We start from the raw sequence: 26,260 nt of genomic DNA, 5'->3' as shown, positions 1-26,260 counted from the left end.
CTGGGTCCAGGGGAGAGCCTGATTTACATTCCAGAAAAATCTTCAGGGCAAGTTCCTTAGTTAGTGGTTGGAATGCTGTGAATTCATGATTGCAGTTAGAGGCGGGGCCTTCGGTAATGTTGGAGCCATTCTGAAGGATAGTTGCTGCAATATTGGCAATTTTTTCTTCAAAGAAGTTTGAAAGCTTTTCACTCAGGGCTTGGGACATAGGAACAGGGGAGGACAATGCACTGGGATGAGTGAAATCTTTTACTATATTAAAAAGGGACTTGGTCGAGTTTTTTGCCTTGGCAATAGTATCTGAAAAGTAGGTGCACATGGAGATGCGTTTGAGTTTGCGAAACTCTTTCAGGCCTTGTCGGTAAAGGGCCTTGGCTTCCGGGTCATAGTGCTGCCTCCAAAGTCGTTCCATCTTTTTGCACTTGCTTCTGTATGCCCTGAGATCTTGAGTGAACCATGGGGCAGAAGGTTTTTGTCTGCGGGAGGTAAGGGTTTGTAAAGGGGCAATTTTCTCTATGGCGGACGTAAGGTCGTTGTCAAATATACGTACCGCTATGTTGAGATCGTCCAGTAGAGGGTTTAGACTGTTGAGGTATTTTTGCTCTAAGGTAGTTAATGAGAGCTTGTGCCATTTCCTGCCTTGTGTTCTAATGGTGGACTCCTGTTTGACAATTTGGGCCAAGGGGACCTCGAAAGTTATTAAGTGATGGTCAGACCAAGTTAGAGGTAAGGGGGGGAGGGTTTTAAGATTCTCGCAGTTCGAAAAAATAAGGTCGAGGGTGTGTCCTGCGGAATGAGTGGGGCCTATTACCTTTTGTGACAAATTTAAATTTTGCATAGATTCCAGGAGCTGAGAGGCGCGGTTGCAGTTGCTTACGTCCACATGATGGTTGAAATCTCCTAATACCATGAAGTGGGGATGTTTAAGAGAGAGATCTGCCGCGATTGCCAATAGCTCTGAAATGGCAGGTTGGGGGGTGTTCGGGGGGTTATAAACCAAGATCCCTGAGGAGATGGCGGTGGAGGAGTCTGTGATTGAGAAGTATAGAGCTTCTATAGGCTTGATGTTAGAGATTTTCCTGGATGTAATTTTCAGGTGATTCTTTAGGATCACAGCGATTCCTTCACCCGTTTTGGTGCCTTCTCACGGCTTAGTCCGGTAAAGCTGTAACCGGTTGGTACAGCTAGGGTGATGTCTGGGTTGGAGGAGTCTTTAATCCAGGTCTCAGTTAAGAATAATGCATCCCAGGATGTGGAGGACAGTAGAAGCTAGATGTCATTGGCGTGACAGGATAGGGAGCGGCAGTTCGCTAAACCCATGAAATAGGTTTTTGCCGGAGGGGGCTTATTGGTTGCGGGTTTGCGGGGGCGGGTCCGGTCGGGGCATAGGGAGAAAGGGCAATTTAGGCATTTGTGCAGGAAAGGGCTGGGTAGGGGGAGGTTACAGGAGGTGGGAGATGAGCAGGATGTCTTACCTAGGTCTAGGAGCTGTGATCTGGTCCAGGTTAGTCTCTGAGTGGGATGAGGACTAACATTATGGTTGGCCCTAGGCCCGGAGCTCGCGCGGACGGGCGCAGACGGGCTTGCCTTAGGCGCGCCTTCGGCGCGCAATCGTCGCGCCCGCTGCGTTCGCCCGCTGCGCGTCCGAAATATACACATGATTTATAGTGGGAGGCTGATGGGGGAGAGGGGTGTGGCCTCGTAAAAGTGGGCGTGGCCTTAGGGTGCAGCGGGAAATGGCGGCAATGTTAGAATCAATAGAGTGTCCTCTGCAGCGCTAAGATCTGCTGCAAGGCTGTGGGCAGGAGGCTTGAAATGAGGAACGGTGAGGTTCTTTAGTTCAACACACACACATTCACTCGTGATTTTCCTTTCGATTTTAAAAAACAAAGTAATTACTGTTGTGACTCTCAAAGATTAAAATTAGAGTGCTCGTTGCCTGTGGCTCCCGGCTTCTGCCTCAGGAGATATGAACTTCTGTCAGGACGCTGGGTTTTCGCGTCTTCTATAGTCCAGGGGGCGTGGCCTCGTAAAAGTGGGCGTGGCCTTAGGGTGCGGCTGGAAATGGCGGCAATGTTAGAATCGATAGAGTGTCCTCGGCAGCGCTAAGATCTGCTGCGAGGCTGTGGGCAGGAGGCTTGAAATGAGGAACGGTGAGGTTCTTTAGTTCAACACACACACATTCACTCGTGATTTTCCTTTCGATTTTAAAAAATAAAGTAATTACTGTCGTGACTCTCAAAGATTAAAATTAGAGTGCTCGTTGCCTGTGGCTCCCAGCTTCCGGCTCAGGAGATATGAACTTCTGTCAGGACGCTGGGTGTTCGCGTCTTTTATAGTCCAGGGGTGTGGCCTCGTAAAAGTGGGCGTGGCCTTAGGGTGCGGCGGGAAATGGCGGCAATGTTAGAATCGATAGAGTGTCCTCGGCAGCGCTAAGATCTGCTGCGAGGCTGTGGGCAGGAGGCTTGAAATGTGGAACGGTGAGGTTCTTTAGTTCAACACACATACATTCACTCGTGATTTTCCTTTCGATTTTAAAAAATAAAGTAATTACTGTCGTGACTCTCAAAGATTAAAATTAGAGTGCTCGTTGCCTGTGGCTCCCGGCTTCCGCCTCAGGAGATATGAACTTCTGTCTGGACGCTGGGTTTTCGCGTCTTTTATAGTCCAGGGGGCGTGGCCACGTAAAAGTGGGCGTGGCCTTAGGGTGCGGCGGGAAATGGCGGCAATGTTAGAATTGATAGAGTGTCCTCGGCAGCGCTAAGATCTGCTGCGAGGCTGTGGGCAGGAGGCTTGAAATGAGGAACGGTGAGGTTCTTTAGTTCAACACACACACATTCACTTGTGATTTTCCTTTCGATTTTAAAAAACAAAGTAATTACTGTCGTGACTCTCAAAGATTAAAATTAGAGTGCTCGTTGCCTGTGGCTCCCGGCTTCCGCCTCAGGAGATATGAACTTCTGTCAGGACGCTGGGTTTTCGCGTCTTTTATAGTCCAGGGAGCGTGGCCTTGTAAAAGTGGGCGTGGCCTTAGGGTGCGGCGGGAAATGGCGGCAATGTTAGAATCGATAGAGTGTCCTCGGCAGCGCTAAGATCTGCTGCGAGGCCGTGGGCAGGAGGCTTGAAATGAGGAACGGTGAGGTTCTTTAGTTCAACACACACACATTCACTCGTGATTTTCCTTTCGATTTTAAAAAACAAAGTAATTACTGTCGTGACTCTCAAAGATTAAAATTAGAGTGCTCGTTGCCTGGGTAAAAAGTGTCCATAAACTGTTCGCTCGCAATATTTCTAATTAATTGTCACAAGGTTATAATTAGGGGTGGGCAGAATTTGCATAATCGCGTTACGCAAAGTTCCGCGAAACGGTAAAAAATCTCAGCCGATTTGCTTGTTCCGCCCGTTCGCGATGCGTTTTTCCTGTTCGTCGATGCTGTTTGCGTGCTCGGTGGGAAATATCTCGCGAACTTGCCCATGCCGTCGCCAATTGGAGCGGCCATCTTGTTTCACTTGACCCTCCGGCTCGCGATGCATGTTTCCTGTTTGCGAACGCGGATGTCCGATGGCAAGTCCGAATGACGTATTTGTTATCGTACACTCTCGTGGGATCGCGCGGCCGGCTACCAAAATCTCATGGCGCACGCAAACGGATATGAAAACTCGTCGGCGAACGCAGGGCTCCAGGTAAGTCGCTCCTGCGTGCATGAACACAAATTTTGAAAGCGCGAACAAGGAAAAAATTTGGCTACGCCTGGGATCGTGGAATTTTTGGCAATTCCGCGTTTTCCGCAGAACGCGGAATTGCCAAAGTTCCACAAATTCCATGGGCGGAGCGGAATTTACCGCCCAGACCTACTTATAATCAGGTACACACACCTACCTGATTCCTTGCTCCAATGCTGATTGCACCAGGGTATTTTTGCATTCGTTATTACATCCATGGTCTAAATGACCTCGTAAATGTACCTGTCAGGACGGTATGACCTTATGCTTACCTCTTGTGAGGAGAAGTCTGGGAGTTGTGTTTTCTTTGTAGATATTATTTAGACTTCTGTTATATTTCACCTGCAACCCTGCACATGGGCATCCAAAGCCTAGCAGTCTTATAAGGGAACAATGGTGGGCTAAGTGGCTAATTATTGGCAGACCTGATGGCTGAGTGCTGATTGCTACCCTACTTGCTGGCGGTAGACTGTGGTGGCTGGTCTATAGTTGCTGTGCCAGGCTCCAGCCCTTCTAACCCCATTCCTTCTGCAAAGCACAAGTAGCATCCTGCCAGAGGCTCAGATAGTGATCCAGCGGTTCAACAACAACAAATATTCCACTACCAAATACTCACCTGGGCCCATAAACTCACAGTGTGTAACCCGCTGGTGTCAAGTTTGTAATTTTCAAAATATTTTAGGATTAGTTATTTAATACTTCTGTTCATCTCTAACTAACCCTTCACAGATCAAAAAGTTCTTTCCTCTGGTCGATGGACCGTTAGTTGAACTAGTTGATGGTGATAAAAGCACAAAACTAACTTACTTATACTTTAAAGGTGATAAAATAAACCACAGACTCAGTAAAGTTTTAAATCTTTATCTAAATTAAACGCATTTGAACCATCTTAATATTACAGTGCAGTCACCAACATTCATAGGAGAGAAAATTCAATTAATTTACACAGTGCAATTTGTCTCAGACTCATTCAATAATAAATGCTCAGAAAGGGCAAGGACAGTGAGAAAAGAAAATTAACAAATAACGAGAAATTATAGTTGCCAAGGATGGTGTGGAAGACCAACCCCCTGGCCAAAGGGCTGGTAAGGGTCCCCTGGGATAGGACAGAGGACAAAGACTTCAGGACAGGAATCAGGACAGGATAGTCGACCTCTCTAGGATACCGACGGTTGGCCCGCACCCCTCTCTGACACTCTCTTCCTCCTCGAGCTTCTTCCGTAATCTTCTGATCTAACCCAATTAAATTAGGATAGAATGTTCTGCTTCAGGCTCTGCAATCAGCTCCCTCCACCCAGCTCTGTCATTCTTCAGATCTCCATCAGCATCACCAGCGTCTCAGCATCATCTCAGCATCTTGTTCCCGTTCTCGTTTTCTCAACATCTCGTTCTATCTAACTAACTAAGGATATCTTAATTATACCTTCCGTTTCTCCATGTCCCACCCTTTAAAGCTTCAATATCGGAAAAAATATGAAATTTGATTGGTCAGGCAAAGGGGGGTCTTCATCACACCATGCTTACATGTCACAAGATTCAGTTAAAGCATTGTTCGTAAACCAACCCGTTATTATTTATTCATAAACTTTATTTCCACGTGCTAGATGTAACGATGTTGATACAATTTTAACTTAAATATGAATAGGTTTCTTCATGGTTGAACTCTACATCATCCTGTTCCCACGTTTTAGCACTCGATCTTGGCTCCCTTTCAACTGCTTTGTCATGACCTTCATGGCTTCACTCAGTGGGCATGTGCAGACTCCGCGTTACTCAGCTCATTCTGTTATGCGAGAAAGGCCCAAATACGCACTAATGATAAAGTCAGAAAAACAAATATTAATTTTTCAAATAAAGTGTTTGCACTGTATACCACCCACCTCTACTCTATCCCATTTTATTTATTAATACTTTTCCCCGCAGTAGCATTAATAAAATAGCTTGTTTTTATTTCAGCCAAGCAGGTGCCATGCATGTGAGCCTTCAAGACTCCATTTTTAAAGCTTCTGCTCATGCGCAGGAATTTTCCTCCAAGCGTTAGTTCGTCATCCTACGTAGATGTAGTTGACGCATGCAAAAAAACAGAGCTCCCATTTAAAGGGATATTAGTCCTTTTCAATGTTATCCGCGTTAGTACATGCATATGCAAGCTTCACTAACCCGCGTGCTCATGTAATGCAAATTAGTTTTCCCGAAACTTTATTAATAACTTGTTAGTGAGTTAAACGAGTGGATTGCTTCCGAACAAGTCTCTTTTCTACGAGACCTTGCTCCATCAATAGGACAGCCTCAGCAAGCATGAGATGAGAGAGGAAGAGTGCACAGATATCACTCTGGGATTTCGTACCCTGTAACCCAGTTGAGAAGCCGCCTCAAATCTATTGAATGGCAGGTAGTGTAAGGGTGCCAGTGTGTAGAATCGGGCTAAAGTTGTCTTTCTCCTGCTGTGGGGCATCATATAGCTTCTATTTGCTGCAGTTCTACTCAAGGTTCCCAGTCCCCAAAAAAAAGTAACGGTGGAGACCAACGACAGCCACCAGCACTAATTTACCAATGCTCTCGTACCTCAGTCCCGGGTGATTTGAAGACCTTCTGGATTTTGTTTTGTCAATCTCTATTTGTATTCCCCTATCTTACATGTGTTACATACATGTAATTTAAGCCCTGTTTCTTTTTCAGTGATTTTGTTGACTGGATTTAGAGATTATTGTGTGATGTTTAGTCTGTCAAGATGAATCTGTTTCCAACCACTGCAACATCTTACACTAAGCTTTGGCTGCTATGTTTTGCTGCTCCTAGAGTGCCAAACGGTCAGAAAAGTAATTTAATTGTGAAATTGAAGTCCAGTAGTACCAGATGCCTTTAAACACCAATGATAAGATCCAAAAAGGATCCCATATGGTCGGTCTCCTGTGACCTTCCTTGCCATTTCCAAAGCCATTATTCCATTTGAAAACACCCAAATTTACTGTCTTGATTTGCCAGAGCCTAGCGATCTTGGCTTCATCCATGTTTCATACATTTATAGAGCACCCTGACTTCTGATACAAAGTGACTTTCCACAAAATATACACGCTCAGGTATTTCCTGTTTTACTTTGGATTGCGAAGCAACTACAGGTCTAGCCCGAAAGTATTAGTAGTCTGCAGTTACAAAGTGTTCCAGTTGGGTTTGCCAGTATGAATGACAATGTAAAGGGTGACTGTCAAATATGTTTTTTTTTCCCTAGCGGTAATTGAATACAAATAAATAAATAAATAGCATGTTATTTTTTCCTAAAATTTTTCAAAGAATTACATTGTTTCTTTAAAATATGCCAGTGTTCTAAAGGAAGGCTTGTGCTGAGAAAAGATACCAGAAAATTAGCAATTCTGTGATTTACAGAAGTTTCCTTTACCTATCTACAATCATACTGAAACTGGCAGATCCTTAGAGAGAGATAACATTTCACTGACAGATGCATACACATTGCAAACTAAGTACAAGCCAGCTGAAACCCATACAGTATTGTTCAAGCAAGACCAACACGTGGCCTGAAATCCTACAGAAAGTAATAGGAGATCCATCAGAGGACTGTACTGGGTTCCTCTAACATTGTGAGAAGGTGACCATGAGATAATCAAAACCTAACTCGGGAATTTCCTAAAAAGGATGAAGGCCCTCATCTTCCCAAGTGACATGCTTCATCATTGGGCCCCTCCTCACTGCGGTTTCAGGTGGGCAACACTCCCTGGAGCTTATTTGAAGACATCAGTATGCCTTCCTACTAGTGAGGTGCTTGGGAAATAACAAGCTAAAAATAGATAAGGGATGTTTGCAGGTGAGGTATTTTATTGCGACCTCCCTCCTACATGAGTACAAACAGTGTGTTCAAGTGTCAGTGCAATGCATACTTTAGCCAAGTACCTTAATTTTCCAGTCATTCATCAGTACTATTGATAATCTAATAATGTGTATAAGAGAAAGGAAAAAAATATCGAACCAAGCGCTTCCTCTGTTCTTGAACCACTGACACATTTTGGTTAAAATAAACTTCAAGCCTCATGGTGTAAACCGGTACTCCGACTCACAGATGAGCCATCTTGCTTAGACAGTGGTTTGCAAATTATTTGCATAATTTTCCAAAAGTTCAAGGAATTTAGGGGCATATTATCAAGGCAGAAAACTGCCGCTAAAACGGCGATAATGGGCTTGATAATATGCTCTATGGAATTCCAATTGAAGCTCATGTTAGATGTCCTTAACATCTAACATGGGCTTCAATTGGAATTCCATAGAGCATATTATCAAGCCCATTATCCCCGTTTTAGTGGCAGTTTTCTGCCGCTAAAGCGGCGATAATTTTATCGCCTGTCTTGATAATATGTCCCTTAGTAAACTATTTAAAAAAAAGAATGCAATTTTGCACACATCAGCTAACCACTTGACAGAACTGTTAGTGCTTGCGTAAGTGTTTTATGTACATTTGTGTGGTGCAATTTCTTTTAGCAGGCGTGGGAGGAGTTTTCTACAGTAAATTCCATATTTGACAGACTCACCTCCTTGCCGTGTTTGGGTGGTTCAGGTGGAAGGGATTGTCTTTATGCAGTGCACCATTGCTCATGTGTACCTTTTCAATTGATAGGCTAAGGGGTATATTCACAAGAACGTTTGATAACTACCGCAAGAGTAGCGTAACGCAACTTTCAATATCGCAGCCTATCGTGGTAAAATAACCCCATGCCAATGTGGAATTCACAACTAGGCCTGGGCGGTAAGTTCCGTTCCGCTCGCGGAATTTGCTAAATTTGGGTAATTTTGTGTTCCGCGGAGAACTCGGAATTGCCAAATTTTATTTTTGCTTGTTCGCGCTTTCAAAATGCGTGTTCACGAGATGTTTCCCCCCGAGCACACAAACAGCGTTCGCGAACAGGAAAAAAGCATCGCGAACAGGCAGAACAAGCAATTTTTTACCATTTCGTGGAGCTTTGCGTAGCGCGACTACGCAAATTCCACCCACCCCTATTCACAACAAGGCGGTAGCATGCGATAGTCACCAGATAACCCGCCAAATCTCCGCGTGAAAATCAACGCCATGACGCATAAATGCGATAGGCGAACACAGAAAAACATGCGATGAGGCCAACTGCGGATCAAAAAGTAGCAAAAACCAGACACAGGCCTGCAAATCCCATGCGTCTGGCGGAACAATGCACCATAAAAACCACAGAAAAAATACACCAAAAACAATCCAAAGCACAGCGCAGGGGACAACTCAAACTCCGCAACCCCCACAGACTACCAGCAAGGAACAACGGGGTTGGGGAAGGCCAAGGAGAAGAGGGAGAGGAAGACGGGGTGCAGATCGCAGGAAAACAAGACCAGCGTCACGGAGGTGACAGAACACTACCATCAACTGACCCACTAACAGACCACCTGGATTGCAATTGGAGGGCCCAGGAGGCCAATCCAGGAGGCTCATAGGCGCTGGCATGATGTGACCTAAAACCAGGCACAAACCGCTGCCAACAGGAAGGCAGCAATGGCGACAGGAGGTGGCAGTCCAGCGCCACCGGAGGAGCTGAAGGAAACCCAGGCCACAGTCATCAGTGTGGGGATGGTGCAAGGAGAGTGGAGCATGGACACAGCTCAAGAGGACCTGACACAATATCAACAGCGAGTGCAACGAACAGGGACTGGGGGGACGGGGGAGTGGGCACAATGGCATATATGCACAACGAGGTGTAGCACACTGCGCACCCACAATCACCCAGGTCCATGGGCTCGATCCCCTTGGCACACTGCAGCACACACACATAGCACAAACAGCACACCCACATTGATGACAATGAGGAACAACATGCATAGCCGACACTGCAGAACAGAGGACACAACTGGCTCCGTACATGCACAGAAACATGCCTGCTACATCTGACGGAGCCGGAAACTGTGAAACGGAAATGTACGCGTACGACATCACATCCATCGTGTACACCAATTGTACACTGTCCCGCAGAGGAAATCCAGCACCCCCAAACAGTCACAATGTACATTGCCATACAGTCTGCATGCAAACCTGCACAATGCACCAACATATATGTCAACGCAAAGTCAATAGGCACCTTCTCTTCACATCGCAGAGGGGCACACAATACATTCAGCAGAGCACAGAATGCAACACATCAGTGATGCCGGAGAGGATCACCACACTGTCGACACCGACGCCCTACAACAGCACATGGATATCCCACACAACCCCCATCAGGACCCGGACAGCCAAGCTACTCAGAGGAGAACACCCAGCCTGCAACAGACCACACAGCAGGAAGCACCCACAAGCACAGCTGGCTCACAACACTTCACCCACACATCACACCCCAATGTTCCTGCATGCCAACAGGAGGTGGCCCAACAGGTGTGGGTGGGGGCCAAACCCATGGAATGCGAACCAGGACTCATACGTAGGTGTCCATCACCCTTCAGGGGCCACCAACACCCCACTAAGGAGACTAAGGAGACCCACACTGCCACAGAGACACATGCAGTTGCACATTCACTGTACGCAACCACGCCCATGGGCGCTCAAATTGCAGTCACACCCCATGTTGTCTCTGCGTACGACGGCCCTATGAATTGAATGAATGACAACAAAGCAACATGTCCAAGCTCCAACCCGCTGCCTGCGGTGACACATCTGCATCCGATGTACACAGCACAATTTAATGGCGTCGGGCCCAGGGCCCTCATGCATACAAGAAGACCACAGGGACACACGCAGATATCATGTTGATCTGGCTACGAGTACATGCACCCAGCCCCTTTTTTGGCAGGGACACATGTACAGTGACGCCTGTGCTGGATGTGTGTGGGGTGAGTGTAAGCCATTCCGAACAGAATGCCTGGTGCTGGCAACCACTTGAACATTAGACACCAGAGCAACAGAAACAGGAAACACATGCATAAAAGAGTCAACTGCTGAGCAACATGGAGGGAGTCAGAGAAAGTCCAGAGGACAGCCAACACGCAAACAGAAGTGTCCATGGATTGCAGTGCACTGGGACACTAGAGATGAGGGCGCCATTGTGAAGGAAAAGTCTCGGATTGTGTCCCTCTGACAGACACCTGATGCAGATTCAGTGGGGTGTGTCATACCTGCATCATCTTCCCCATCAACGTCTCAGGGCCCCCACACTGTTTGAAGTGACATAGCTGCACAACCTCTCCACAGCTCAAAACTCAATCAATACCGGACAATGGCTTGTGGTGCACTGAGTCACTGGCACCTTGAGTGCTGAGCAGGGTATCAGGCCGATGATGGCATCCATGACAGGTCTGTCCAACTCCGTAAGTCTGTTCGGACCACCGTGTTGACTGTGGCAGATGGCTGTTGGAGGTGGTCCTTGCGGTGGTGGCATGTGACTCCTGCGGTGATGCCACGTCCGGGCCGGTCAGGACTCGATTTGGTCTGTGAGCCCTGGTGGGACGCTGTTGGGCCTGGAGACTGCGTACAGCGCAGGGCCACAGAGAAATGGCGTTGATGACCCCAAGGCCAACGCTTCAGGGGCCATCCAATATCTCAGAAGAAGGGGTCCCAGACCTGACCAGCACAGAGTTAGTGGCCCCGGATGCACAGTGGCTGGCACCCAGCCATGGGACGGTGACTTGCGATGCAGTCAGATGGGCATGCGATCTGAGCGGGTCACCATCAATGTCCAAGGTGTAAGTTGAGGAGGGTATCAGGGGACAGTGGAAGGTGTCCTCCAGGGCATGATGCCGAAAGGTTTGATTTTATCTGGAAGCAGCAAATGGAGGAGTGGAATGAGACAGCCTCGATGCCACCACCAATTAGGTATCAGCTACATGAGGATGAAAACTGCTCCCTAGTCCATAGACTCAGACGCCACCAAAGTTCGACCAGAGAGTGTCCATGATTGTCAGGGAACAGACTTAGTGGCACCGGGGCTGAGAGGGGATGCTGTCTGCGATGATGCCGGTACGCTGATATGAACTCAGCCATTGCAAAATGAAGAGACTGTGACCTACTGGACCGCAGTGTAGGCCAGAGGCAGCGGTCAGCAGTGGCCTACAGCCACGTGTCATTGGCTGGCGAGGCACAGAGTTAGTGACACAAGGGCAGTAGTCGGTAGTGTTCGATCACCTCCGTAACGATGATCTTGTTCCCTCCGGACTGCAACGCATCATCCTCTTACATCTCTCCGTGCGTGCAATATCATGTATTCTGTCTTTTGAATAACCGATGTTCAGTTCCAAATCTGTGACCCACTCATGCAGAGTGTAGGCCGAGGGCAGTAGTCCACGTAGGGCCACAGACACATGTAGTTGTGATGCCATGCACAGACTTGTTGGCACCACATCGAAGTGAGTATAGTGACTTGTCCTATACCTTAAATGGTGTTCACCGCCATGGTGTAATCAAGACTCAGTTCCAAATGTGTGACCTACCTGACCGTGGTGTAGGCCTGAGGCAGAGGTCAGCACGGCCCATTCACCGAGTGTCGCCGGCATAGGTTGGATGGCCCCCACTGGCCTGCGTAGTTCAGGTTCAGTGGCACCACGTGTTGGGACACCTCCGTGTATGTGATGCAGGTTTCGTCTGGACTGAGCCGCATCTTCCTCGTACTCCTCTCTGTGCGACCACTGGTGTGATTTGCGCCTAAGTGCTGGATGTGGGACCTACTGGTCCGCAGGGTAGTCCTGGTCCCTCATCCACATATCGCCGGCTGGCGTTGAACAGGGTTAGTGTCACCACATGTCGCCGGCTGGCGTTGAACAGGGTTAGTGGCATCACGTGTCGCCGGCTGCCATTGAACAGGGTTAATGACACCACGTGTTGCCGGCTGCCGTTGAACAGGGTTAGTGGCACCACGTGTCGCAACAAGGCCATTTGGAACTATGCCTCACTGATCGAAGGGAGTCTAGTGCTGTTGCCGGTGGCCTGGATTTGGGGTCACTGCCATTCATGGCTCAGGACACAGTTTTACACATGGGACCTACTGGGCCGAGAAGTAGGCCTGAGGCGGCAGTAGAGTACATCCACGAAAAAGGACTCAAGCAGGCCTGTGGCGTGGAGGCCGTGATGGTCTGAGGAGGCTGCCAATGTCGTCTCCTCAGTTCGCGGGACTCAGGCCTGGAGCTTGAGCCGGAATGTGGTGGGCCCTTCTTGACACATGCAGGTGTCGGCAGGTGTCGGCAGGTGATCAGTGAGGCCTGGCTGCGCAGGGGCAGGCCTGATGGGTTCGTGGTCCGGCGTCAACCTCGTGACGGGGTGAGAGGCGCTGCCTTGGCAGAGACATTGGGCTTTCTGGAAGAGGACCACGCCCAGGGCTACGTACTACTTATTCACACCCCAACGCTGGCGTGGTGTACGCCGGGCCATCCTACTCCAGTAACGCTTAGTGGGGGCATAACAGGTAAGATTTCCATGAGGTCCCCCACTGGCTGTGGTGACATGGTTGCGTCCACTGTCCACTACACTCCATACACCAGAGGTGTATGTCGCCATGGATATGGGTGTGTGCTGCATACTGCGGTCTGTCCAGCACATCTCCGCCACTCTTGGAATTGTGTACTTTCCCAATCATGGTACTACGGCATCCTTCACACATGCCTGTTTGCCACCTCTCCCCACATTTGGCTGTTGTGCGGCTGAGGTGCCATGCCGTTGATGGCTCATGTTCTTGGCTTGCCAAGGTAACCATTGTGAGTTGTTCTGTCATGTCTGGTGGGTGGGCATGTTAATGTGCATGTTGGTTGTGATTTTGTGACGTATGAATTGCCAGAGTTGTGATTTGCATGGTTGTGAAGTTGAGGTGAGTAGGGTGTTCATTTGGAACTTTCCAAGAGGCTGTGCATTTCCCTTCGTGCCATCCTGGGAACGCTGGTTGCTGATGGACTGTCGGAGGATGGAGGAATCATGCACACTGGCTGTGTATTTGAAGGCGACATTGTTGGAGGTTCGACGGTGTTCTGTTGTTGCCTGCACATTGGGGTGGGACGTGTGCTTTCTGTTGCGGTGATTTTGTGCTGTGTCACCATGGGGCACAGGAGGGACATGTGTGCTGTGGATTGCCCCCAACACGTGCATGCATCCTGCTATGGCGTATGATCCTTGCTTGGTCCCCAGTGTGACCTTCGCATTGTGTTGGACGTATGGGGACTGGGGTACCAGGGTGATGGTGATGTCCAGGACAGGTGTGAGGGACTTGGATGTGGCTGGCAGTGAGACTCCTCCAACTCTGGCGGGCATTGGTTGGGGGGTGCCAGGGGCCAACAGGTGCAGCCAAGCCAGCAGCTTGGTGTGGGATGTTGGTTGTCCGCTGTGTCCCGTAGGCCTTTTGGGCGATGATGGTCGGGATGCTTGGGGTGGTTGTCCCTTTCAGCCTGTGGTGGACGGTGTCATTGTCAGAGGTTGGGTCTGTGCGGCTGGTACACTTCCTGAGGGTCCGCTGTCTTTGTCTGCGCTGCGTCTGTGGTGGTCCGGGTGTGGGTTGTGGTCCTGGGGTGGTGTTGGTGGGTGTTGTGGCCCTATTGGGTGTCCGGGCCGCATGATGGGTGGCTCCATGGCATCTGTTGCCATTCCGATGTGGCCCTGGGCTGGTCTCCCTTTTGTGGTGCAGGCTGCCATCCGACTTTACACCAGGTCAGAGCAGGTGTAGATTTCCTGGTGCTAACGCGCCTTATCGCCTGTTTTGTGTTTTTATCGCAGGTCTGTCTGGTTGGTGAGAATGTTGAGGTGTGGTGTTGTCGTGGGTTTTGGTACGGGAACGCGCACTTTGCATCTCATTAGCACTAGTTGCGGGGGGCCTCTGTGGCGATGTTTTTTGCGGCTGCTATTGCGGGTAAACTGGTGCTGTGGGCTGTTTACACCGGCTAGTGAATGGGGAGGTATTTTTATCACGACTTTGGCTGCGATAAAGTGACGTTGGTGTGGCGATAGCTCCTTGTGAGTATGCCCCTAAGGCCTTCTCTGAGGTAGACTTGCTGGATGAGCTAAACACTTCATTGCAGATGGATTTCTGGACCATCCTTACTAGCTGTGCTTTGCTGCTAGTGCGCTTCGTGTTGTGAGAAAGTCGATACATGCATGCAAGGGAAGATTTGCTTTTCCTGGAATATTTGGCCACAGGATGTACAGGTCTTTTTAGAAGTTTGCCTTCTAAATGAAAACAGTCTGTCATTAGTTGGCAGCAAACTATCAAGAAAAAAGGAACTGGGATGATTGTGTTGCAACAGTGGCAAGAAGCCTCTGTAGATTTCAGTATAATTTCTGGTAGCACTCTCTTCCTAGAAATCAGTCCATAAAGATGTCATGATGAGGAAACCTCTCTGGAGCCTGCCAAGATTGCAGTGTCTCCATCAAGTCATGGAGACCATTTATTTCATGTTCCTCCAGGGAACCTGATACATGTTTCTTGGAAGCCATCTCCTTTCACACTGCGTGTCCTTTCCATTTCATTTTTGGCAAGCAGCAATCATGCCTCTGTTACAATTCTCAAACATTTAGAATCATATTTACTAATGCTTTGCAGCCAAAGCAAAGTGATGCATGCTGTTTGGACTGGAAAGGTACCCTTTTTCCAGTGAAAATAGCGCTTATACAGGCTTTTCTCTCAATACCACAGCCGATTAGTTCAAATGCCCATAGGTTTTGGCACAAAACTAGATCTCCTAAGATAGTCGGGCCTAGCTTTCCATCAAGATACCACCGACTTATTACACTACATCTACCTAATTTAATGTGTACTGCAGCGCACAGCACACATCCAGAGCATAGGAAACTCCTGAATATGTGTAAACATTAGACTTTGTACTGAAAGGATGTGTTTCTAGTACAAATCCTATGCTAGACAGCACACACTGACATCTGTTCTATGGTGCAAGGCTGTGTGCGGCACAAGGCAGCTGTGTTTGGGCGCTAGCGCGGGCAAGAGGTGGCGGAGGTGGGGAGTTCAGGGGGACAGCAAAAGCAGGTAGATATGGTGCTGCCCTGTGATTTCCCCTCTGTGCAACGTGGTTCAGCCCAACAAATTTGGATGCTGTGCTACGTTGCATAAAAAATGAGTGCATCTGGGCCTTAGTCTGAAATTGGTTTCCATATGTTCCCCAGTGCTGCTTTTAGAATAATCATATCAGTAGAGAAAAAACAACTTAGGTAATGGTATGTGGTAATGTTAGTTGCAGCCCGCATGCTCACCTGAATCCCAACCTACTCGTCCTTCCATGAAAAAAAACACCCAGATGCCACCTAGGGAGGGGAGAGAGATGGGATGATTTTTCAAGCCTTACTGTCCTTTATTAGATTTCCTGACCAACACAAGGTTCTACCCAATAACATCATTCTGAAACAGAAATTAGGGTCTCCCACGTGGTTCGGTACGGATTTACCTTCAAAATCCATTTGAGAACCTCATTTGAAAGATGTGGAATAGGATTGTGTTAGAACTGGGGGACTCTAGTTGGCTGAGGTAGGTACCTTAGTCCAAATAGGGACCCTGGCTTCTAGTCAGCGGAAGGAGGGACACATTCTTAGATAACCCCTGCTCACCCTCCGGTAGCTTGGAATGAGCAGCCAGGCTTATCTCCAAGGCAATGTGTAAAGTATTTGCAACCACACTCCCAGTAACACTGTGATAACACCACAAATGGACACCACACTGATTTGATAAAAATAGTGGTAACTTTATCAAAAGAAATACGATGAGACCAAACGATAGAAATCCAACCTATGCGTATTCGTAATATTTCACTTTGCCGGTTATTAGGCCAACAATCACTTGTAGGTTCTTGCGGTATTAATGAGCAGTTTACGATGATCTAATGCAGTCCTAATGCAATGCTATGCAGTTCGTAATGTAGAAATAAGACAGTCCTTAATGCAAGTACTAATGCAGTTCGTAACGCTGGAATAATGCAGTTCATAATGCAAGAATAATGCGGTTCGTAATGCAAGAATAATGCAGTTCGTAATGCAAGAATAATGCAGTTCTTAATGCAATAATGCAGTTCTTAGTGCAAGAATAAGGCAGTTCGTAATGCAAGGAATAATGCTATAAGCCAATCTGCGCAGTCAGCTTGGGCACCACTAGGCCCAACAACAGAGACAACGGTCGTAAACTTATGGGGCGGCCCCAGTATTGCTGGGCAGGTACTGGCCGCTCAGGGACTCGGCTGTCTAACGTGGTGCAGCAGAGGAGAGATCGGTGCACTCCTGTACTCCTCCTGCATGCCTCCCCAGGCCACACACGCTTGCGGCTCCCAACCGGATTCCAAGCCTTACCTGGGGGGTGCGCTGTCTCGCTCTCTCTCTCTCTCTCCCCAGTCATTGGACGTCCTGCTGGGTGGCCCGATGACGTTGCAGCTCCGTTGCTAGGCGACGCTGTAGCCGGACAGGTTACGGCGCTGCCTTCTCCTTCGTTGACGATCTTGGGCAGATTCCTCTTGGCAAACAACGAACACGAACCCTTTCACCTTGCAGCTTCCTTAGTTTCAAGAAATCCTTTAGCACGTTGTGGCTCGGGCCGGCGGCAGCAATCCTTACTCACAGCCTCAGTTACAATGACTGCTCGAGCCGCAAACAGCAATACAGCAGCGTGGGCGATGTTTCACACTGCGGGGGAAATGCAGTCACGGGGCACCTCGTAAACAGCCCCACAGACCACACGGCAGTCTCAGGCATGTAAAAGCACACGCGTCGCTGAGACACGGTTGGAAAGTTTGATGTTCCTGAGTTTCCACAACAGGGGACCAGCTCTCCTCGGACCCTTGTAGACAAGTTACTTTAGGACACAGTACACAGCAAAGTCCTTTCAAGCAGGGGGACACAGCACACAGCAAAGTCCCTTGTCCTCTCCTTAGTCAAATTAGCAAACTGTAGGCCAGCCCTAGAACACACAGCAAGGGCAGTCCTTCTCTTCAGTCTCTTCAGCTGTTCTTCTTTGGCAGAGGTTCCTCTTCATCACAAAGTAGTTTCAATCCTTTTTCACTCTTGAGTTCAGGGGTTTCAGCTCTCACATTTATACCACTAAATGCCTTTGAAGTCTTTGTGTTCAGGTGGCTCTGAGCCCGGTCCAAACCAGTTCTGGGTGTCTGCCTGCCGGTGCACACCCTCTTCCTTTGATAGTGAGGGTCTGGGCCTCAAACGCTCCGCAGGAGGTGAAGCCATCCTTTTGTGGCAGCAGTACAGCCCTCTTCACATCCAGGGGGCTACTCCTCCCACCACACCAAATGCAGGCTAGCCTGTTGTGTCTCACCTACTCCTCCTTGGTGTCAGGACACCTCCCAGACCCTGTCACATCCAAACCCAGACAGTCAATACACAACCAGGCAGAGGCACGCAGGATGGTTAGGACCAGAAACCAGCCACTTCTAAAAGCGTAGTTTCTAAGCACACAATTTAAAAATCATCTTTACAAAAAGATGTGTCATTAAATTCTGAGTTCAGGCACACTAAACCCCATCTCTCCATCTTATGCCGATGGGAAGATATGCTGGAAACATGTTACACAACATTCCCCATTTTGTCCTATGGGCAATGTTGGCCTTGCAACAGTGAAAAACGAAATTGGCAGTATTTCACTGTCAGAACATGTCCTACCTTTCACATACACTACACCCTGCCCAGGGGGGTACCTTGGGTCTACTACAGGGGTGTCTGATGTGCATAAAAAAGGGAAGGGTAAGGTCTGGCAAGTGGGTGCACTTTTCAAGACAACAAGGCAGTTAACAAACTGCACGCAGGCACTGCAGTGGCAGGCCTGAGATCTCTCTTTCGGGCTACTTATGTGGGTGGCACAATTAGTGTTGCAGGCCCACAGTAGCATTTGTATTTCCAGCCCTGGCACACATAGGGCACTTTACTAGGGACTTTACTAGTAAGACAAACAAACCAGTTATGGACAACCAATTACCATAACACTTTATACAGGGAGCACTTGCACTTTGACACTGATCAGCAGTGGCAAAGTGCCCAAAGCATCTAAGTCGACAACACCATGTCAGAAAAAGGTCTAGGAGGAAGTCCAAACGTTTAAGGAACTTTAGCCAAAAAGGGCCAAGTCCAACAGGTGGTTACCAATAACAAGTTCACTTTAAGCCCACGCTCTGTGTGATTGATCTGACATAAGTACAGATTGCGCTCTCTCTCTCAAACAAAGGGGCATGTAACTCATCATCGGCGCCTGCCTTCAGTAAGGCTGCCCTCCCTAACATCCCATAGCATAGTGGAAGATGTACAGCTTTCATTTTGTTTTTCATTCTTCTTTCACCTTCGTTTGACTCATGGCCACTAAACAAATGACTTGTTCTTTTATTCCAAACAGTTCATGCCTCGCCTCCCTTTCCTTGTGCATCATCCCAGATTACACCCTGGGCAAACACCCTTTGCTTACAAAGCCAACAGCACTTCACTGCCCCTGAACGTCCTGTGCATTTACAGATTCCAGTCTTTGTGCCTCTTGGTCCACTCTCAATGTAATCTGACTCCCTCTGCCTTAAAGCTGTTAGCATCTTGTCCACTTTCAAAATAGATGTCAAACGCCACCCCCATTAAGGCAAAGAATGTCCTTGTTATTGAGAGATGCCAAGAACAATGTCTCTTGTACTTGTCAGCCCTAATAGAACATATTGCCTATTTCCTCCAACCAAAATGCTCCATTCACCCAGATACAAAGAAGTAGGCAGCTACAATATGCTTTTAAAACCTTTTGTTGATGGAACTTGGGATCAAGGTATAGGATAATAGGCTGCACGCACCTCAAATGAGGATAATGATCCTTCCTTTGGATCTCTCCATATTAACGCAGTCATTGTCTGTATCGGGGTTCTAATCAACCTTTATTGGGTCCCAGTTACATCATTTGCTGACCTATACTGCACCCCCTGTCTGAAAAAATCTACATTTTGCAATGGGCATTGTACCCAATGGATGCAAAAGTTACTCATTTGAACACATACCCCATCAGTGCACTTTCCCTTATGTATCCCTCTTTTCAATGGTTTCATAAAGCACTGCACTAAACAATGATTAGTGGGCGAAGTGTTGATGAATTGTATTCCTGTTACTCAATTCGTCCTTCATCTTCCACAACCGAGAGAGAATCAGTTTGTCAACTAGTCACCACCGGTATGTCATGATTTAACGTCTTCCATGTGTGGTGGTGCATTTTCCAATTTCTCTTCAGCTTCATCCTCACGTAACTCTCGCCTGTCCAGGTTTTGGTGTTGTCTGGTTCATGTTCCTCTTCTAGCATTAGTCTGAGGAGATTTGAGGTGATCCATTGTTTCCATACAGGTTTGCACCCTCAGTTCGTTCCCTCTTTGACACACTTGGGTAAAATGTTTTATTTTCCACATTTGGAGCACACCTTGCCCTGGGCAGGGCACTCGTCCATTGCATTTGCATCCAGCCCACAATTGTTCCATTGGTTGCTCAAGTTCTGTTCCCTTGTTGCCTGTGGTCTTTGCGCTATTCTTCCTCCAGCTGCATCCTCTGTTTCTTCATTGATTGGTGTCACTTGCATATCGCTTGGTGTCACTGGGCTAACACCAGGGCTGATTCCTTTGTTTCGCCCCTTGGTTACGCCTTTCTGTAGGGGTGCGTGCAACTGTCATTCATGGGTGAAGGGTCCGGGTGGATCCCTATAGTGCATCCTGTGTTCCATATTACCTTTATAACCAGTGCTTTAAACAGAACAGAAAAAAAATAAGTGCAGGAACTCAACAAATTGGGGCACACATTTAATGTGATTGAGATTTAATTGGTGTGCAATTGTGCATAATGATACAAAATCATTTCTGGTATATTTTGATTATTCCATTTCCCTTATACATACAAAACAGTACATTTATTATTAATGTGAGCTTCTCATGGTGCAACACCTAGATCACATATGACATGACAAGATATTTTCCTTAAATCACAAAAGGACTCCACTACATATGTGGAGGAGGGAACAAGAGGCATGGGGTTCTAGGAGCTAGCAGCCTCCAATATAAATGTTTTCCACAAAGTGCTCCTAGTGTGATAACCCAAACGAGTTACAAGAACGTCGTGAGTGTGGGCATCTCACAAAAAGTTACGGACTGGCCTCACACACATCTAGCGTCACACAAGAGAAATGCAATTCAATGATAAATCGGTCCCTCTGTTTAAAACATAAGTCCAGTAGGGACAGATTCATGGAAGATTTTCAAGATATTCAATTACAGGGGCACATCAGAGGAGGAATAGGATAGTGTCCTGCAAAGCATGGAAAGCATGACAGAGACTACAGATCAGGTTAATGTAAATACAACACATGTGGATGCTGTTCACTGTAGCACTCCGGGTGCTTTCAGGAGGAATCTAAAATTGACATATGTGTGTGCAGATTATATTCACATAATGTTGTATCCCTGATGCTAAATGAAAAGGCTAAACGTGTTCAGCACTGGTCTCTGATATGTCCTGCGATCTACAGTTCAAAAGTTCAAATCTCAGCAAGTCAAACTCAGCTTTTTATCCTTCTGAGGCCTGTGAGTTGGGGACCATTAAAATAGGTAGTAGTAATGCTGTAACACAAAAGAAGTGACAATGGGTGGTTTGGATCAGATGATCAGCAGAGAAATCAGTCCTGTTTTGAATATATTGTTTTAAAAATCCCATGTACTGGGTGCCCAGAGAACAGGATAGTGAAGTGATGGAGAGGATGTGCAAGGAGAGGTACAAATTATGTTGCTTAGCCTTTTAGAGAAGATGAAGACCTCTGCCCTATCAAGTACAGTGAATTTTAGGCTTACACTATAAACCAAACTTGGTCTCAAAGTGATGTTTTATGGTTCTATAACCCCATCAATGGTTTCAGGTCACAAGATGACAAACAACAAGGCAGCCTTTGTTTTTTACTCATAAAGAAACATTGTTCCTGACTCACAAAATCCTTCTCCTTATAGGCAGGGCCACTGGTATTATGTGATTGTGCAGCTGTGGCGTTTTATGCATCGTTGTAGATTTGACGCATGTGCCACATAATTCATACTCTGCTGCATAATCTGCAGATTTTAACTAAAAGGATGTTTCTAGCTCAAACGGTTCAAAAGTTACTAAAATTGCATCAACATGTATTGCCTCGCAGTGAAAGGCCCTTTGCAAAGGTTGACTGGCCACCTTTCTGTTGCTCATTGCTATATTTGGGTGTTAAACTGGTACTAATGAGGTGCAACCAATGCCCAGACTGTTAAGAAGTGTAAATGTGACAAAATAATAAAGTAATACTATCTCAAAATGTGCCGCATTATGCCTAATAATATGCTGTATCTAGCTGCATAATTAACTCAACCCTGCCACATAATATAGACATCCCCTCCCGCATAATTCCAGTGTCCCTGAGTATAGGTGCGTTTTGACCACGCACAGATTGCCAAAGAACATTTGGAAGTTCAGAAAATAGGTTGTCAAGGCCGGGTTAGCAAATGCACTCCTTCCCAGGCAAACATTTTGCATGTGAGCACATACCTACTTGTGTAACAAGCACACATGACAGAAAATCCTTCATTAAGAATAATTGTTACACTTTTGTAGTAAACTAACAGGGAAGTAAAATTTGACGAAATTCTGTGAAATTCAATTCCACCGACCACGCAGAAAGAGGCCTAAGCCCTGAGAAGTGACCTGTCGTGCAGTTCATGTGGTTTTCTCTAATAAAATCAGACCCACACAGACTACACAAACTGCCCAGTTAAGGGGCATTACGAGCAGCTCGTCTCATTCACCCTGGACCCCATTTTTCCAGAGAGAGCCACACAATATGCATTAACTGCCAAATCTAGACATTTCTCAAGTTCACCACTGAACACATTTGTGCAGTGTTTGTGGCCAGTTTTACAAGTTGATAAAAATGCTGATTTTTCTTGAAATTCTGGTTAACTCTTCTTTTACACTTAAATCACTTCTGCAATTTACAGGTATTGCATTATACCCGAGAATTATGGCTTTAATACACTGCTGTTTATTAAACGGAAAACGCAGCTCGCTGTGCTTTCACCTAGGAATTATATTCTAAGTCCATGTTTTGTCTTAATGCACATTCATTTTCGAACATCCTCCAGGGAAGCACACAACTAGGCCTGGGCTAAAATTCCGTTCCGCTTGCGGAAATTGCGATAATTTGACATTTTCGCGTTCCGTGGAGAGCGCGAAAATGTAAAAATTTCCGCAATACGCATTTTACCGGAAATTTTTTGCTTGCTCGCGCTGTAAAATAATACATTCTCGCGTGCGCGCGATCGCCTTACCTGAATCCCCGCGTTCGCCGGCAAGTTTTCCCGATCTGGTCGCGTTCTCCACGGGATGTTGGATTGTTGGTAGCCATTTGCGCTGTCTCGCGACAGTTCGCGCCCGCAGTAACGTCATTCGTCGCGCGATCACGTCTTTCTTCTCGCGATCATGCACCGCGAGACAAGTGAAAACAAGATGGCCGCGCCCGCATGGGTAAGTTGGCGAGCTGCGACCACGCAGAAAATACCGCGAACGGGTGGGAAAAAACACTTCCGCATCTTCGCGATATTTCCGCGTGTTTGCGGAGATTTTTAACATTTTCGTGATAATTTGCGAAAGTGAATTTCGCAAATTCCGCCCACCCCTACACACAACGGCATTTTTTTGTATGTCATTTTTTTTAACACAGACATCTGTTGGTACACATTTCTCAAGTTTGTCTTAGATCAAAGTTCTTAACATTTTACATGGAAATGCAACCTTACTGAGGCCTGTGTTGGGACTGTCACCTCCTGACCACAACACTTCCTGCCTTTTTAGCCCCTATCTTGGGGGATCCCTGAAGTTTGTGTCCCACACAGCGTGAGTCTGAGAGCAGGTGCTGCGTGTCTTTAAAAGGCACAACAAGCACGGCTCTCGAGACAGCGGTGCCACTTAGCAGATTATCTCACGGTCATCACTACCAGGTGGACACTGCCTCAGACATCACAGTGCAAGTCTGGCCCCTCCCAAACTTCCTGCCACCTCTGAATGAATGCCTACTGGGCGCGGTTCAATTAGCACATTGAAAGGGGAGAATGTACCCGTACCCACTCGTTGTCAGCTGTATTGCTCTTCTTTTTTGTAAATGCCAATATCACTTAGCTTGGCCCATGAGTACCAGTACTCGCTTTGGACAAAGAGAAGTTCCGGTACTCAAGCGCCGAAAATTTAGAAGTGCCGGTACTCAGTACCGATGAGTACCGGCCCATTTAAAGCACTGTTTATAACTCCATATATCCTTTGTCACTCTTATGTTTTTATGATAATGACCCAAATTTGGAAAAATAGGCATACAAATATGAAGAAATCTGACCCTGGTATATTTGTTGAATTACTAATCACTTCCATCTCCAAAAAGAGTGTATTGTGCATCCTAAGAAAGCTGCAGTTTTTCCAGCACATAAGATACGTCATGCTTAGAAAAGCATACGCTGCAGCCCTTTGAAAGCCTCCTTTGTTTAAAGACCACCGCAGAGATTTTATTTGCTAAACTGTCTCCCTCATTGACAGTGTGTTGATAACGTGCAGCTGGGCTTGTGTTGGCGGCTGATTGTTGCAACATCCCTGCAGTCTTCTGGGAACTCTTGGTGAGCACATGCCATCTTCGTTTATAGACTCATGTCTGGAAGCGCTTCTGAGCGCTAAGCACTGATGAAACCATAACTACTCCATTCGAGGAGCAGAATGAATGTACAGCTCAATAAAAAGGAATAACACTGCCTCAGGCTGGGTACAGATATGGTGGCTTCCAGAGTGTAGAACGGATCCAACCCATCTAAAAAAGTACAAATTATTTCAAGTACTGACGTCATTAGGAAATGAAAAAAATAGAAAATAGAAACAATCATTGATTTACGAGCGAAACTGAAAACACAAAGAAAAAAATCTGGGGCCATATTATCAAGAACGGCGATAACATTATTGCCGCTTTAGCGGCAGGAAACTACCGCTAAAGCGGCGATAAGAGGCTTGATAATATGCCATTGAGAATTCCAATAGAAGCCCAGGTTCTGGTGTGAAGGTTGTGCATGTGCTGGGAGACGATTTTCAAATTTGGCAGCCCATCTGCAAACTTCCTGAAAATGTGGGAATTTGGCAGTTCGTGCTGACAAAGTCATAGTGAAGATCAACTCACTTGAGTTATCATTATCAGAAATGAATCACTAAGTTCCCTTTTGTGTTTTTATACTAAATTGGCAGGAAAGAAACACTTTCATGACTGCGCTAATATAAACAAGAGGTTTCCAAAGACCAAGATAAATTACATCAGATTGGAAGATGCGTGAAATGCAGGGCTTTTTGACTGAGTTATTTATAAAAGTCACTGTATGCTTAGCAGGCTGCAGGGTAAAACAATCAGAGTAATTGGGGGGCTTTGTGAAATATTCCTCCCTCATACAGAGATGGATGATGTGAATAGAATTGTAAGACTTTGCAAAATGAGTCCTCTGTTCCACACTGACACTCTGATCTTGTCCAGCTCCATAGAGGTGAGTGAAAGCCGGCTGTGTAACCTCCGTTCTAAACGTGTTTACGATTGATGGTCAAAGTGTGTCTGTTATATAGGGCAACAATAGTGCTTGAGCGGTACTCAAAGGACGAGGAAGTGTAGATTAATAAAATAATGGTAATGGTCATGGGTGTCTTGCTGAGTTAAAAGCTTATCCCACTGCCCTAATGACTGATGAGAGTTGTGTTGGAGAATGTGTTAGCTGCTCTTGCGGCTTTGACTTTGCAAACGGGTCCAGTTCTCAGGGATGGCAGTGTAGAATAGTGCAGGTGGGGGTGTGAGTGAGTATTAAAGTTGATGTAATTCAGGCATTTTGTTGCAAATGGATTAGGCATTCTAAACACAGAAAGCTATGAGCGAGGGTTCAGAGTTGGGATTTGTTTAATTGACGCATTGCTTTGTGTATAGTCGGGTTCTGTTGATAAAATAGGTTATGAAGGGTTTCCTTGGATGATGGTAAAGATGAGAGGGGGCTGTCAGAGTGTAGGACTGGAAGCTGTTGTGGATATTGTGAGCTAGAGTGGTGGCCACTGAGCTGCACAGGAACAAGGACAAAGGAGAACAGAACTAGTAAGAGCCTGACTCAAGATGTTGTTGGACGTGATAGGGAAGGGCCTGACTAATTAGTGTTGTATGGGACAAGGCTTGGGGAAAATGCAGTGTGATGGCAGTACACTGTAAGTTGTGTGGAGTGCTGGTAATATGGCTGCTTAAATGTGTTCATAACCCAGCCCTCCTAAATGGGCAAAGAGTAGGATAACTCCTTCAATAAAGTGGCTGCATATCGACAGCACGCTATAGAGTATGGTGCAGAAGTATTCGTCATTCAGAGTCCAATTGAAGGTGTTAGTTTTAGTTGATATGCAGGCTGGTTAGAGTACAGGCAGCATTAGTAGTGCGCTGACCCAAACAAAAATTACTATTACAGTATGGTCAGTGACTTATTTCGAGTTAATGCCCGAAGAGCTGTATATTCATCTTGGGTGATGTTATAACTTGGGTTAGGGACGAAC

Source organism: Triturus cristatus, chromosome 2_1 (assembly GCF_964204655.1).
Source record: "Triturus cristatus chromosome 2_1, aTriCri1.1, whole genome shotgun sequence".
Lineage (NCBI taxonomy): Eukaryota > Metazoa > Chordata > Amphibia > Caudata > Salamandridae > Triturus > Triturus cristatus.
The sequence above is the reverse complement of the archived record's forward strand: the minus strand, read 5'-3'. Positions refer to the sequence as shown.